Below are 13024 nucleotides of genomic sequence, written 5' to 3' on the forward strand. Positions count from 1 at the left end.
TAAGCATACAACGTACAGTACAACAGGTAGCCTCTAAGTGTTGAAAGAAATGGGAGTCTCTAGGGGAGTAGATAGCGTATGTTCAGGATATAACTTGTAGAAAGACCAAATCCGTGCAGCTGCTGAGAGTTGTGACAACTCATTGACTGTTGACTAATCATTCCAGTACGATGACTGAGATGTCTATCCTTTTATATTCTCTTCTTATATTAACTTCTCTGTTAATAAGAAGTGGGTAGAATCTCCACCCATCAGCAGTGGATTATCAGAGCATCTCAGTGATATCACTATGCTTATATATTTGTTTCTGAAGAGCTATGGCAGAGCTCCAGCAATGACTTATTGTAACTTCTGTCTTCAACATAATTACTATCAACTTACAGCAGAGTGCAATCTCACCAGCAGCTGTTAACAACTACAGAAGTGTCCCTGTGTCCAGTCGTTATGTATGCTGTTAAATGTGTCCATGTTCCAGAGTAATTGACCCAGGCCTTTCTGGAACTTGAAAGTGGATTCTAAAACAAACTATTAAAAAGTGCATGCCTTATGAGGCTCCCTAAAGATGATCTGAATATAATATTACTGTCAATGGGAGTTAGTTGTAGGTAGTTTCATATGAAGAAAACAGCCATCCAAGACAACGAGTAAGAGCTGTGTTGCAGGAGTACAGCAAAATGGTCTCCTCCAAGCTACCTACTCACTACTAGGAACCTGAGAAGGAGGAAGCATTGTTAGTGATCGTAATTAACCACTTGAGGGAGAAATGTGCTACATATCTCAAGCTGGAGGCTGTTGGAGATTATTTGTCTCTCATCAGTGAATCTGCCATGCAACTCTTCAAGGCATTGCTTTTCAAACAGACTTTTGATTCAGATTTCAAAGCTGCATCAGGACATATGAGCCCCAAAAAATTGCAAGTACTGTTTTATTATTTCTATGATAAAGGTACAAATGTCATAAAGGAATTTCACATTTGTTGTCCATGTGTATGTCCCTGAAGTAGTGAGTTTGCAAGTAGTATTCATTTTGATGTGTAAACAGTGCCATGAATGTGGCCAAGTTTTTACTTTTTTTCTGGTGGCACAGAATATGTTTGAAGCCATGGAATATAGGAAACAGCATGTGTAAATTTTCCATTAGGGTAGAGGCAGTTTTTTATAGCTATATTATTTTTAATGCAATACCTTCTATCCCATTCAGCCGTTTGGTTACTTGATGGAGAGACATCAGACTTGAGAGTCTTCAGGCTGAAGCCTTTAGCTGCCCTCAGAGTGGTCTCATCTATACCTGAGGCTGGACACTATGTAAATAAGGGCATGTAATACAGCGTGCTTGTCCTTGGTTGGGAAGATGGCTTTTTATTCAGGGTTGTTAAGCTAGTCTTTAGTCTCCACTGGAACAGGTTGTGTTGTGAGATTTTTGCCCAGTCATGCTCAGAATAGACTAGCTTAAGGATAAAGACAGTTATTTGAGCTGTACAGCAGAGCTTTGCAAACTGGCAAATGATTCACCTTTATCTGAGTGATGTTTGAAAAGGGGAACATGACACATTGTTAAAAAAGGTATTTGAAAGAACTGCAGTAGATCAGTTAGTCAAAACTGATGTGTTTTTGTAGTAGTGTACGTGTAATGTAATGACTTTCGTGGGGCATTGGTGTGCTGATGAATACATAACGTAAGCAGTAATGAAAATGTTTGAGGTACTGAAACTTAGCCATGGAGAATGTACAGACTCGTATGCATTGCAGTGGTGATATGCATCACATTGCCTTCAGTGGCTGTTAAATTCTGAATCAGTAAGTTAACCCAATTGTTGGAGTTGGAAGAGAGTATTTCACCCTTGACATCATGCCCTTGGGAAAGTATTCTTGTATTTTGAATGGTGGTGAAGTTTTCTTCTATCCCTTTTCTTCCTTTCTCATTTCTAGTGTGGGAATGCAGTAATCTCATTTGTGCAAGTGCAGTGTCTGCTATCATACCGTATACAGGAAGTTAGTCTGTTCTGGTGAATGCCTTTTCCTCACTATGGTAATTCAGCCTGAGTTGGAGATGCTTGCATATCTGCTTATCTGATTTAAGTCAGACTAGCTCAAATAAGTGTATTCATGCTGTAAAAAGGCCACATGGAATAACTGTGGTTTGATAGTTGGAGACAAAGCTGTGTGAGCTGCTGCTTCTCCACTGTGAATATGGCCATACCATGCAGACTGACAACCCAGCAGGCTAATGTCATATAGTATAAACTACTGTTTATTGATTAAAGTTAGAAAAGAAGTAAAAGCTTGGTATCCAGTTTGAATTTATAGTAGAAAGGATTTACTACAGCAGCAACTTGGTTTTAATGGAAGGGAGTAGAACTGCGCACAGTTGACTCCAGTTACTGAAAGGTGTCTTCAAACCAATTGTGAATCATGAGTTGGTCAGATAGGGAGAGTTTAGTCCTAATTTGTTATGTCTTAGAAATGGGGATACTTTCTGATGCCATTATTATTGGCATCAATGTTTTTATTACTGAAAAATATTAGTTCTTTTAAATAGGCTGTGTTTTTTTTGTGGGGTTGGTTTGTTTGTTTTGTAGTGGCATTTTATGAAATTGGAACTGGTGAAAAGTTCTTAATCGCACATTGGAAGCTTTGTTCAGCCTCAGTCTCTTGCTCTTCAAATGGTGACTGTTCATCAGATTGTAATTTGGGTTGCTTTTAGATGTCCAAGTTACTTTATGTGTTTTACTGCAAATAAACTCTCTTTTTTTTTTTATCCATTAACTCCTTTGACAACTATCTGCAAAGGAGTGGTTAGCTGTAGTCTTCTTTACCCTGTATGCCTCAGTGCATTCAGGAGAATGTTAGTTGCAGAGAGTGGATAAATTCAACTAGCCAAGAGGAAAACTTATTTATTCTTTTGTCAGCGTTGCACTTGAGAAGTGCCAAGAGTTACACAACTTCTGTTATATTTCAAATGTAAGAAAAAAGAAGACACTTGGGCTTAGAACTTTCAGTCAATGTTTTCTGGCTTCCAGTGTGTATTCACTGACTGATTCAATTATCTGTTAACCCCCTTTTGTAAAGTGTCAGCCCTGATAAGTTCTTTCTGATACTGAACTCTACAAAGTGCAGCTCGAGTGGGGAAATCAAATACTGCAAACCTGTGAAAGATGGTAATAAATTTTAAAAATAAGTGCATGTGGAAAATGATATTGGAATGTAGGTTAGGCAAGCAATCAGTCTTATTTTCTATTTTTAAATAATTTAGGGGTGCTTTGTCTTCAGTCTCCCAAAAAATGGAGAGCCAAGGAGTATGCTAAGGAAGGAAGTGTGGAAGGCATCACAGTTCTTGTTGATGCTTGTACCTAAATTGGAAGAGATGGAATACATTTGCCTCCTTATTATATGGGGAAAGCAAACCACTACAGAGGATATGCACAGCTCTTCTGCACTAGCAGAAGAGAACTGTGAAGTTGGCCAAGCTTGTTGAGAGAGCAGGTTGTCTTGGCTATAGTGCTACGCGTGCACGTGGCTGTGCAGCTTGTGGAGGCAGTGGGAGAATGACTGGTATATCCAGTACTGGTTTGTGCTTTGTAGGCTGGTGCAGTGCTACTGCTGGGTGAACAGAGTATGCTGGGCGCCTGTTGGCTGCATGGGACGTAACTGCTGAATGCTGAGACTGAGACATACATGTTGGATGAATGGCTTCTTTAATGGTGTTGGATGTGCTTACTCAGGAACGTATTTGGCTGTGAGTGAAGCAGCGATTGATAACTTGTTCTCTTGCTGCCACCTGTCATGGTGGAAAATTAGCTTTTCCTTCTGTCGAGAAGCAGCCTGTGCTCCTCACTTGAATGGCTAACTGGCCTTCCACTGACTCTCAGCCCAAGATGAACTTTGCGCTGCATAAATGGAAGATCTGCCAATGAGAGTACAATTGTGTGGAAGGATGCATAAGGGTTTTAAAAACAATTGTCTTAGCTTCTAATTTGCCTTTATAAATTAATTATAGTAGTACTAATAGCTGTTCTTGTGCTTTGAAAGGGATGTTATTACACCTCTGGGTAAAGTTACAGTGTGTTGGCTGCAGTTTGTAAATCCCTCTGAGGGGAAGGCCCTTCTTTGCATGCAAATGGGCACCCCCTGATACCTGCTTACGGACTGCAGAGAAAACGAGATGGAAATTGATTCTTCTTATAACCGAGCTTTCTAGAAACAAAATCAGGTGAAACCGAGAACTGCTTCAGGCTCGTCATCTCAGCTGATTGTTATGAAACAGTGAAACTAATTCCTCCCACGTACAGCTATAAGCATCACAGTACAAGAAATGGGCATCTAGATGAGGATGTGTGATAGTTCTGGGGCCATGTTAATCCTCAAGTTTTTATTTGATGGCATGCGTTCCCAGTGCCCACATAGAGGCCTGGATGCAGTACTGCAGATGGGGCCTCACAAGAGCTGAGTAGAGGGGGACAATCACCTCCCTCTCCCTGCTGGCCACCCCTTTTTTAATGCAGCCCAGAGCACAGTTGGCCTTCCGGGCTGCAGGTGCACACTTCTGGCTCTTGTCCAGCTTCTCGTCCACCAGGACCCCCAAGTCCTTCTCTACAGGGCTGCTCTCAAGGAGATTTTCCCCCAGTTTGTATAAATACCTGGGATTGCCCCGACTCAAGTGCAGCACCCTGCACTTGGCCTTATTGAACCTCATTAGGAGGATGGGTGAGCTGGATGACCTTAGAAGTCTTTTCCAACCTTAGTAGTTGTATGATCCAAGTCACAGCACAGAATGAGGCATTAATGTTTACAAGTTGCTTGAGTTGTTGCCTCATTAAGGGGTGAATATTACATTTAGAGAACCAGATTCTTCTTAAGATACTTTGGGTGTTTGTAGAAACCCCCTCCTTAGCTCCAGGGATGATTTGTATTGCTAGAAAAGAAAAACATCTGAAGGAGAGCGTCTTAATCTTATGTAACTTTCCTGGAAAGGTGTGAAAGATATTTCATGGATTGCCCTCAATAATTACAAGCACAACTGCTAGTTTGTATTTCTTTCCGGTCTGGGGAAGAGCAGTGTTTCCATAGGCGGAACTACTGGAGAAATTTTGTGTTCTGTGAGGTCAGGGAATACATCTGCTGGTGTAACATGCAGATGAGATGGAACATGTTTTGTCTTGGGGTTTGCTGTCAGTTGGCTACATCTTTTACTGTTCTGCTCCCTTTTGAGCAGTGTGCAGCACTAGAAGCACATACCATGGTATTTCTCCCTCTTTCAAAAGCATGAAAATCACATAGGAACATGTTTTGGAGTAGATTTTTAGGCTCTTTGTATGTAAAGGATTTCAGCAGCTGGTGCAGTGATGTCTTACTCATTTTGTGCAGGAACTTTTTGAAACTAGTGGGAAGCAATATTTCCTTTCAGCACTTGTTTGAGGTCTTTAATTGAGATACTTGAGTGGAAGGAGCTTCTGATTGCACATGCTTGGTACTCCTCTATGACAAGATAGGTTTTGACTTGTTTGCAAACATGTTAAATCTTCTTACTTATGAATTATGTTGTTTTCTCACTTCAGAGACTGTTGTTAAGGTAGCAAGGTCTTGTTGGGTATTCTAAATGTGTGTTGCTGAATATCCTACATCCATCTTGTAGAAATTTCTTCTTAAACATGCTTCTTTCAACACAGTATTCAGAATTCTGAACACTTTAATGGATAAAGAGGCAAATGGAAGTGTATGAATACAGTTCTTTAGTCTGTTTGGGCTTGGGGGAGGCAGTTATCATTTTGCCAGACCCATTTTGATCCTTGCTGAAACAATGTTCAAAGTAAAATAAGAAACCACAAAGAGAGAGAGATGATAAAGATTACTGTATAATTGTTTGTGGGTAGATTGTTTTATTCTTCTATTAGCCCACTTTTATCGATATTCTTAAGTTGTATACTCTTTCTGTACTCAAATTACTTTGGGGTGTCAATACCAAACGTTTGTGTTATCTCATGGTGTTGAAGGGGAAAGTGCACTTCAGTCTGATTATTCTTCAGTTTGTTTATTTGAAATTTGATTTAGAAATGCTATATTGCACCTATGAGTGTAGAGTTTTCACTGAAGGTTAAAACACAGGTGAACATCCTAATACATGAGTTTTTTTCTCCATTCTACATAGATTTCTCACTACTTATTGGTACTTATTGGCTATTGATACTTACAACCAAAAATCCAGGGATCAGTATGTACTTCTAATGAACAGTTTCAATGAATGAATCTGCCGCTTGAGGTAGGTAAGTTAATAGAGTGATTGTATGGGCTTAATTTTTGCCTGTCACTTCTAAAACAACTTACCCTTGTTTTGGGGAAAAAGTGGGAGATCTGCAGCTGTGAGGCTTTTGACAGTAGCTCTTCTTGATATTGCTTTGCTACTTTATAGTAGCACCTTTCCTGTACCATCCCTGAATGCTGTGGAAAATCTTACTGGATTTTTTTTTTTTTTTAAGGCAAAGAAATTCATAGTGTTCTCTGACATTTTCCAGACCTTTTCCCTATCTCAAATGGGGTCTTAACCAAAGATGTGCAATGTACTAATGCTGTACAGTTTGCTGAAGGTAATATATAGGCAAGCTAGCTATAGAAAACTTAAAAGCCTTCAAATTTGAACCATTTTTGATGGGGTTCATTTGACCTTGCTTTTTGCAATGCTGTTCTTCATACGAATAACAGGAGATATTAACCCTTCAGTATTCAGAGTTCTTTTACTGATTGGATTTGGTTATTTTTCCAGAAATTGAATGCAAACTGATTTCTTCATAAAAATTCAACAGAGAAAGTTTTCCTAACCACGAAATTATATCAATATTTTATTAATTGTACACATATTGCCTTTTTGTGCTTATAAAGAAGGAAGGAGTTACACAGGCAAAATAACTGTGATATTTCTTTAGTTTTCATATGTTCCTTGCTTATCTAAAGTTTAAAATTGAGACTATGGTACATTTTCCTTTTATTATGAGACTACTTGTTCAATATATTTCAAAATGCTAAGAGTTCAGAGTTTTTCTGGATGAATTCAAGCTTTTTATGGAGTTTGTCTTCCTTGTGTATTCGTAGGCTCTGACTCAGTGCTAGAATCTTCATTAATTCATGCCTAAAATTTAAGGTTTCCTAATTGGTGATTTCCTTGCAAGCGATGTCTTGGGAGTATCCCAAGCCTTGTGGGTAATACTGTAGGACTTAGTGACTTAGACCTAATGTTTGGTGTTACGGGATGTGAAGGCCATGTAAAGAAGTCACTGAAAAGTTCTTTGTTGGAAAGATGTAGATTGAATCTTCTTTAAGAGTAGTGGTATGCTAGGTTCTTCCTTCTGTTTTGTAGGATATTGGAGTGCCATGTTAATCTTCAGAACTGTTTTTCAAATGTTGCTCCTGGGAACACTGTGAGAAGGCTGAAAATACAGTTGAATATTTTGACTTAGATTGAATGGAATGTAATGCTGTTGCTGACCTTCATAAATCATTGAAAGTCAGGATACATGATTCTGTGCTTTGTTTCCAGCTCATGTCCTTGACTTGTTGATATGGGAAAGTCCAGTAGCCATAATCCCATTTTTAAATGAAGAAGACCAAAAGAGAGATAGGAAGCTTGTCTGCCATCATATCATAGAATCACAAGGTTGGAAACGACCTATAAGAGCATCTAGTCCAACCATCTTCTCATTACCACTGCTACCACAAGCTACTAAACCATATCTTGCAGCTCCTCATCCAGACCCCTCTTGAACACTGCCAGGGACGGCGACTCCACCACCTCCCTGGGCAGGCCATTCCCGTGCCTGACCACTCTCTGAGAGAAAAAGTTTTTCCTCGTGTCTAACCTAAACCTCCTCATGTACAACTTGTGGCCATTTCCCTGGGTCCTGTTTGTTGCCTGGGAGAAGAGGTCAAACCCCTCTTCACCACAACTTCCTTTCAGGAAGTTGTAGAGTGCAATGAGGTCTCCCCTGAGCCTCCTCTTCTCCAGACTAAACAATCCCAGCTCCCTCAGCCGCTCCTCATAAGACTTGTGCTCCAGACCCCTCACCAGTTTCGTTGCCCTTCTCTGGACACACTCCAGGGCCTCAACATCTTTCATGTAGTGAGGGGCCCAAAAGTGAACACAATACTCGAGGTGCAGCCTCAGCAGTGCTGACTACACAGGGATGATTACCTCCCTGCTCCTGCTGGCCACACTATTTCTAATGCAGGCCAGGATGCCGTTGGCCCTCTTGGCCACCTGGGCACACTGTCGGCTCATGTTCAGCTGAGCATCAACCAATACTCCCAGGTCTCTTTCTTCTTCACAATCATCCAGCCACTCATCCACAGGCCTATAACGCTTCTTGGGGTTATTGCGGCCAAAGTGCAGGACTCGACATTTGGCCTTGTTGAACCTCATCCCATTCACCTCAGCCCAGTGATCCAGCTTATCTAAATCCCTCTGAAGGGCCTCCCTACCCTCAGGCAGATTGACACCACCTCTCAACTTGGTGTCATCTGCAAACTTACTGAGGGTGCACTCAATCCCCTCATCTAGGTCGTCAATAAAGATATTAAACAAGATGGGCCCCAGTGCCGACCCCTGGAGGACACCACTTGTAATGGGCTGCCAGCTGGACATAACTCCATTAACCACTACCTGTTGGGCACAGCCCTCTAGCCAGTTCCTTACCCAAAGAAGTGTATACCTGTCCAGACCACATATATGCACAGTCTATTGTAGATGGATGTTTTTGGTGTAGGACAGCTTTCTTGAGATACGGAAAATAAACTTCAGTAGGAAAAAAAATAGAACGGGATCAGCTAGGACAGTTTTGCTAAACTGTGGTGCTGCAATTGGAAGGTCATTCCTACTTCCCTCTTTGGTGTCTTATTATTAAGTTAACAGCAAGGAGTTGCATGCTGGCCTTTGGGGCAGCTCTGGTGATTGTCCGCTTGATCATTACCTGCCCTGACTGGTCCTGTTGCCACGAGGAACTGCTGGTTTGTTGAAACATAGGAGTACTGCTAAATTCCTCGGGGAGGAAGGATAAGAGGAGCCTTCAAATGTGAGACAAATCTCTTTGACACGTGGCTGTTAAATAATTAATTTCCCCAGAGGGTTTGAAAAGAGCATTTCAAAACGGTGACTACTGAAGTTCTGCCTATGTGTTAAAGCCATTGTACTTGCGAGGCTGGCTTTGTTCCACACGCACTGTAACTTGGAGAGAAGAAGCTGTTTTGTAGGCAGCTTGTCTAGGGATAAAAGAAGAAAAAAGCTGTGAAATGAGATGTGTGAAGTGTGCAGCTGTTTTTTCCATAGGGGAGGGTTGCTTTTAACTTTCAACATGGAGATGGTTTAAAAAGAATAGTAACTAAAGAAGTGAACAGCATTTGTTTCTGTATTTCTCCATCTCCCTAGCTCTGGGTTATGCTAGAGCAGGCAGCACCAGTTGAAAACTCCTGTTTCAAGAACACATATGCAGATTTAACATTTCTTCTTCATGTGAAGGAAAAATGTGGTTTATGTTTTGTGGGCCAGGGGGGAGAATCCATTTGATCAAACCTGTATGATGCACATTTTGAATGGGAGGGAAATGCAGGAGTGAGAAATGGGGAAGCTGGCATGAGGTAGTGATGAGTCAGCGCACAGTGTTAACTGGATGTGGTCTGGGCCAGGGCTGGCTTGTGGCCACAGCAGAGCTGTAAGCTCAAGTACCAGAGGCATGCCTTGAGGTACAAAGGTTCTGTCCTCTTAATCACAAGTTCTCACTGCCTATTGTATGTAGTACTCCTGTGAAGATCTGTAATACTCTGTAACTTCCAGGATTCTTTGAAAGCTTGTGCACTTAAGGCCTTTCATTAAATCTGATTCTGATTTTGGTTCCCAAAGCAATTATAGCCTGGCTGCATTTCAACAATGCAGGTGTGGCCGTACTAAATCAGCGGTAATTTTGGATCTGGTTCAGTATGTTTCATCTGAGTAAATGTTGATGCTCCTTCAAAGAGCGTGAAACACTTTTCTCAATAAAACACTTCTCTTCATTCTGTAAGAACATGAAATGGATCACATTCAGGGAGCTGAGGCAAAGAAAGCACCAGAACTATGGTTTGTAATGTCTACCGCCAAAATTTCAGCCAGGATGTTTCAGTGATGCCAAGTATTTTTCACTTATTACATTAGCCAATTTGTACATGTGTATGTGTAGTAAGTTTTAATTCAGTGACTAAGCAAGCATTGAGGTCAAATTGCCAAGAAGAATAAACTACAGATCAAGCTCTAGCTTTATAATAAGTGCAGAGAGCCTTTTCCTTACTTAGGGTTACTCAGTTTCCTGTAACAGTGACTAAACTGAAGTTGAAGATTATTTTTATACCAATTTAAGTAAGTGTCATTGTATATTAAAAAAAAAAAAAAAAAACAATGGTGGGGAGGAGTGTGTATCATCAGTCTCGAGGAAAAAGTATTTAATTAAGACAAATGCAAAATTCACATTTGGGCTTACAATTGCACTTGGTATTTATAGTTTAGAAAATCTGATGTGGGTAGGATTGGATTTATTTATTTTTCAATTTGATTTTTAACTTCACAACACATCTAATGCATCATCCTGTCTCCTAATCTATAATCTTAATCTTAAAGTTAGATTGGCAAATTACTGAGCGTGTTGGCAGAAGGAAGGGGAGTTGTTATCATTTTAAACTGGTGGTTTGATTCGTACATGTTCCAAATCATGGATTTATGAACTGTTCCTTTTAGTGTATTACTCTGTGCCAGTCACTGGCTGTCTCTGCACATAGCATGCCTTTGAGCAACTATCATTGTGCTCTGCTTACAGCAGCCTGTGTGTGCCCTGAGCTCTATGAAACACCTGCTCTCCTGAAGACTCCTTTGCAGCACATACAGTGTGCTGCCTTTGCTCTACTCCCTCCTGTGTATCTTCCTGTGCAACAGGATGTATGTCTTGCACAAAGTTCATAAAAATAATCTTCATTTAAGAACTTCAAGATCTGTTTGTTTGTCTTGTTTATGCACTGTGTTGAGGAGTGATTTGATATGCTGCAAAACGTGGGTTTTCAGAATTTTAAGATGAGTTCATTCTTGTGGAAACTTCCAAGCAGGCATCATCTAACAGGGCCAAGCTCCTGGAGGAGCCTTTGTATGCTATCTGACTCGAGTGTTGTACTTTGTGCTGTGCTGTGTTTTCACAAGCTTCCTAGGCACACCCTTTTAGTAGTCAGAAAGAAATTATAAGGATTGATAATCACAGCAACTCAAGTCATGAGTTCAAATGAACTTACTGAGGTTGCGTCTTCCGCTGCTATCAGCCTATGCTGCAACTGAACCAGTAAAAGTTGCAGTTTTCAAAAAGCAGGCCAGTAATGAGAGAGGACTGGAGCATCCCTACGTGTTCCTCTCCTTGATTCTGTTGTGGTGCAAGCTATTTTAAGTACATTGAAGGAGCAGTCTTATTTGCCTAAGCTTTCAAATAAGATCATTCAATTTGTATGATAAATAGTGTTTATTTACACTGACTTCTACGTTTCCAGCTTTGTAGAAACTTCTATAGTTTTTTGCAAACTTTAAAGAAGGTCTAAATGGCTTGTATGGAACCTTGGAGACCTCAGGTGCAGTGCTAGCTGGCAACCTAACATCTGCAGCCTGCCATTTGTGGATCTGATGCAGCAGCAACTTGCTGCTACTATGGGGCTATTTACTGTGTCTTTTGTAGCTTCAAGTGGCTTAACACCTGTGAGAATCTTGAGGTATTTTATATTGTTTCTTTGATCTTGTTTTGCTAGAAATAATTGTGATAAAGTTGAAGAGAAATGCAGCAAGATGTACGCATCCTGTATTTTTATGATACTCCTCTGCTCCCAACACCGTCTTTGCATGATAGGTCTTAATTTTACTACTTCTGTGAAAAGTCAGAGCCTTCCTTTTAAAAGAATCAGTAGCTCTTCCTCCTGTACCTACTTGAAATTGCATGTCTGGCTGCTACTTTTCAATTGCAAAGCATTTAGTAAGAAAATGCCCTGGTTGCAAGAGAAGAACAAGTCTGCTTTTTGTAACTGATGAAGCCTATCTTTCTGGTAATGGAATAGAAGAGCATGAGCCTTGAGTCTGTTGATTACGTTGACCACATCAGCTAAACGTGTTAGCAAGGAATGCTATTCTGTGCAAATAATTCCAAGAATATGGCAGTAGTCATGCGAAAGCAAGAAGGTAATGTGCTTAGAAATAGCACATCTGTTACAATGTGTTACAATTGTACTAGTTGGACTACAGATCTGAAAGCTAGTAATGCTTCTTTTGCAGGCACCCTTTCAGTTAGAGCAGATGACAAATTGTTGGAACCTTTACATCCTCCCCTGCTGGAGCAAGCAAGCTGCCAGCTTTCTAAGGAGGCCTGAATGCATGTAGATTCTTCTAACTTTCTTCCTGCAATTAAGCTTGAGGAAATGTTCAAGTAAACACAGTCAAACTGTGAATGTTATGTGAGAGGCACAGGTGTTCCTTACCTATGGTGTTATATTACTGTTTTTGGAAGTATGTCTGTCTTAACTGAATATAGTATTTCTGACATGTACTGCATTCTTTCTTTCTTTATTTTAAGAAGTATTTCTTATGTATTTATCTATTTGGATAATTTCAGCTTGAGGAGTTACACTCTACACTCTGTGCGAGTGTCACAGCTTTATGAGTATTTGATGGGTATATTTGATCTGTCATGCTTTATTTTTAATTCATGCAAGCCATTTGTTTGCCTTGTAGTTTGTGACCTTATTGTCCCTTTGAGGCACACTTGGTGAAAGTCACTGTTAGGAATTCAGAAACTAAAATAAGCATCAGGAGACATAGCTCTTTTCTCTCAACACCTCATGTGAGGAGATGCTGCAAGATTACAGGCAGAGACAGGGAATTCAGGGATTGCAAATGAAAAATGAGTAAAGCTTTTGTTCTGAACAATGTTCTCAAAGTGATAGGGGTTCAGTGGCCATTTGCCATTGAATGCTGAAGTAGCTGCAGTGGTACA

General features: G+C 40.4%; 1 protein-coding gene across 2 annotated transcripts in view; it reads left to right on the forward strand.

Moving 5' to 3' along the window:
* The window catches only part of AGPAT4 (1-acylglycerol-3-phosphate O-acyltransferase 4), a 71875-nt gene that overhangs the window by 16094 nt on the left and 42757 nt on the right, over positions 1 to 13024 (forward strand). The window lies entirely within an intron of this gene.

This window comes from Meleagris gallopavo, chromosome 2, assembly GCF_905368555.1.
Source record: "Meleagris gallopavo chromosome 2, MGAL_WU_HG_1.1, whole genome shotgun sequence".
NCBI lineage: Eukaryota > Metazoa > Chordata > Aves > Galliformes > Phasianidae > Meleagris > Meleagris gallopavo.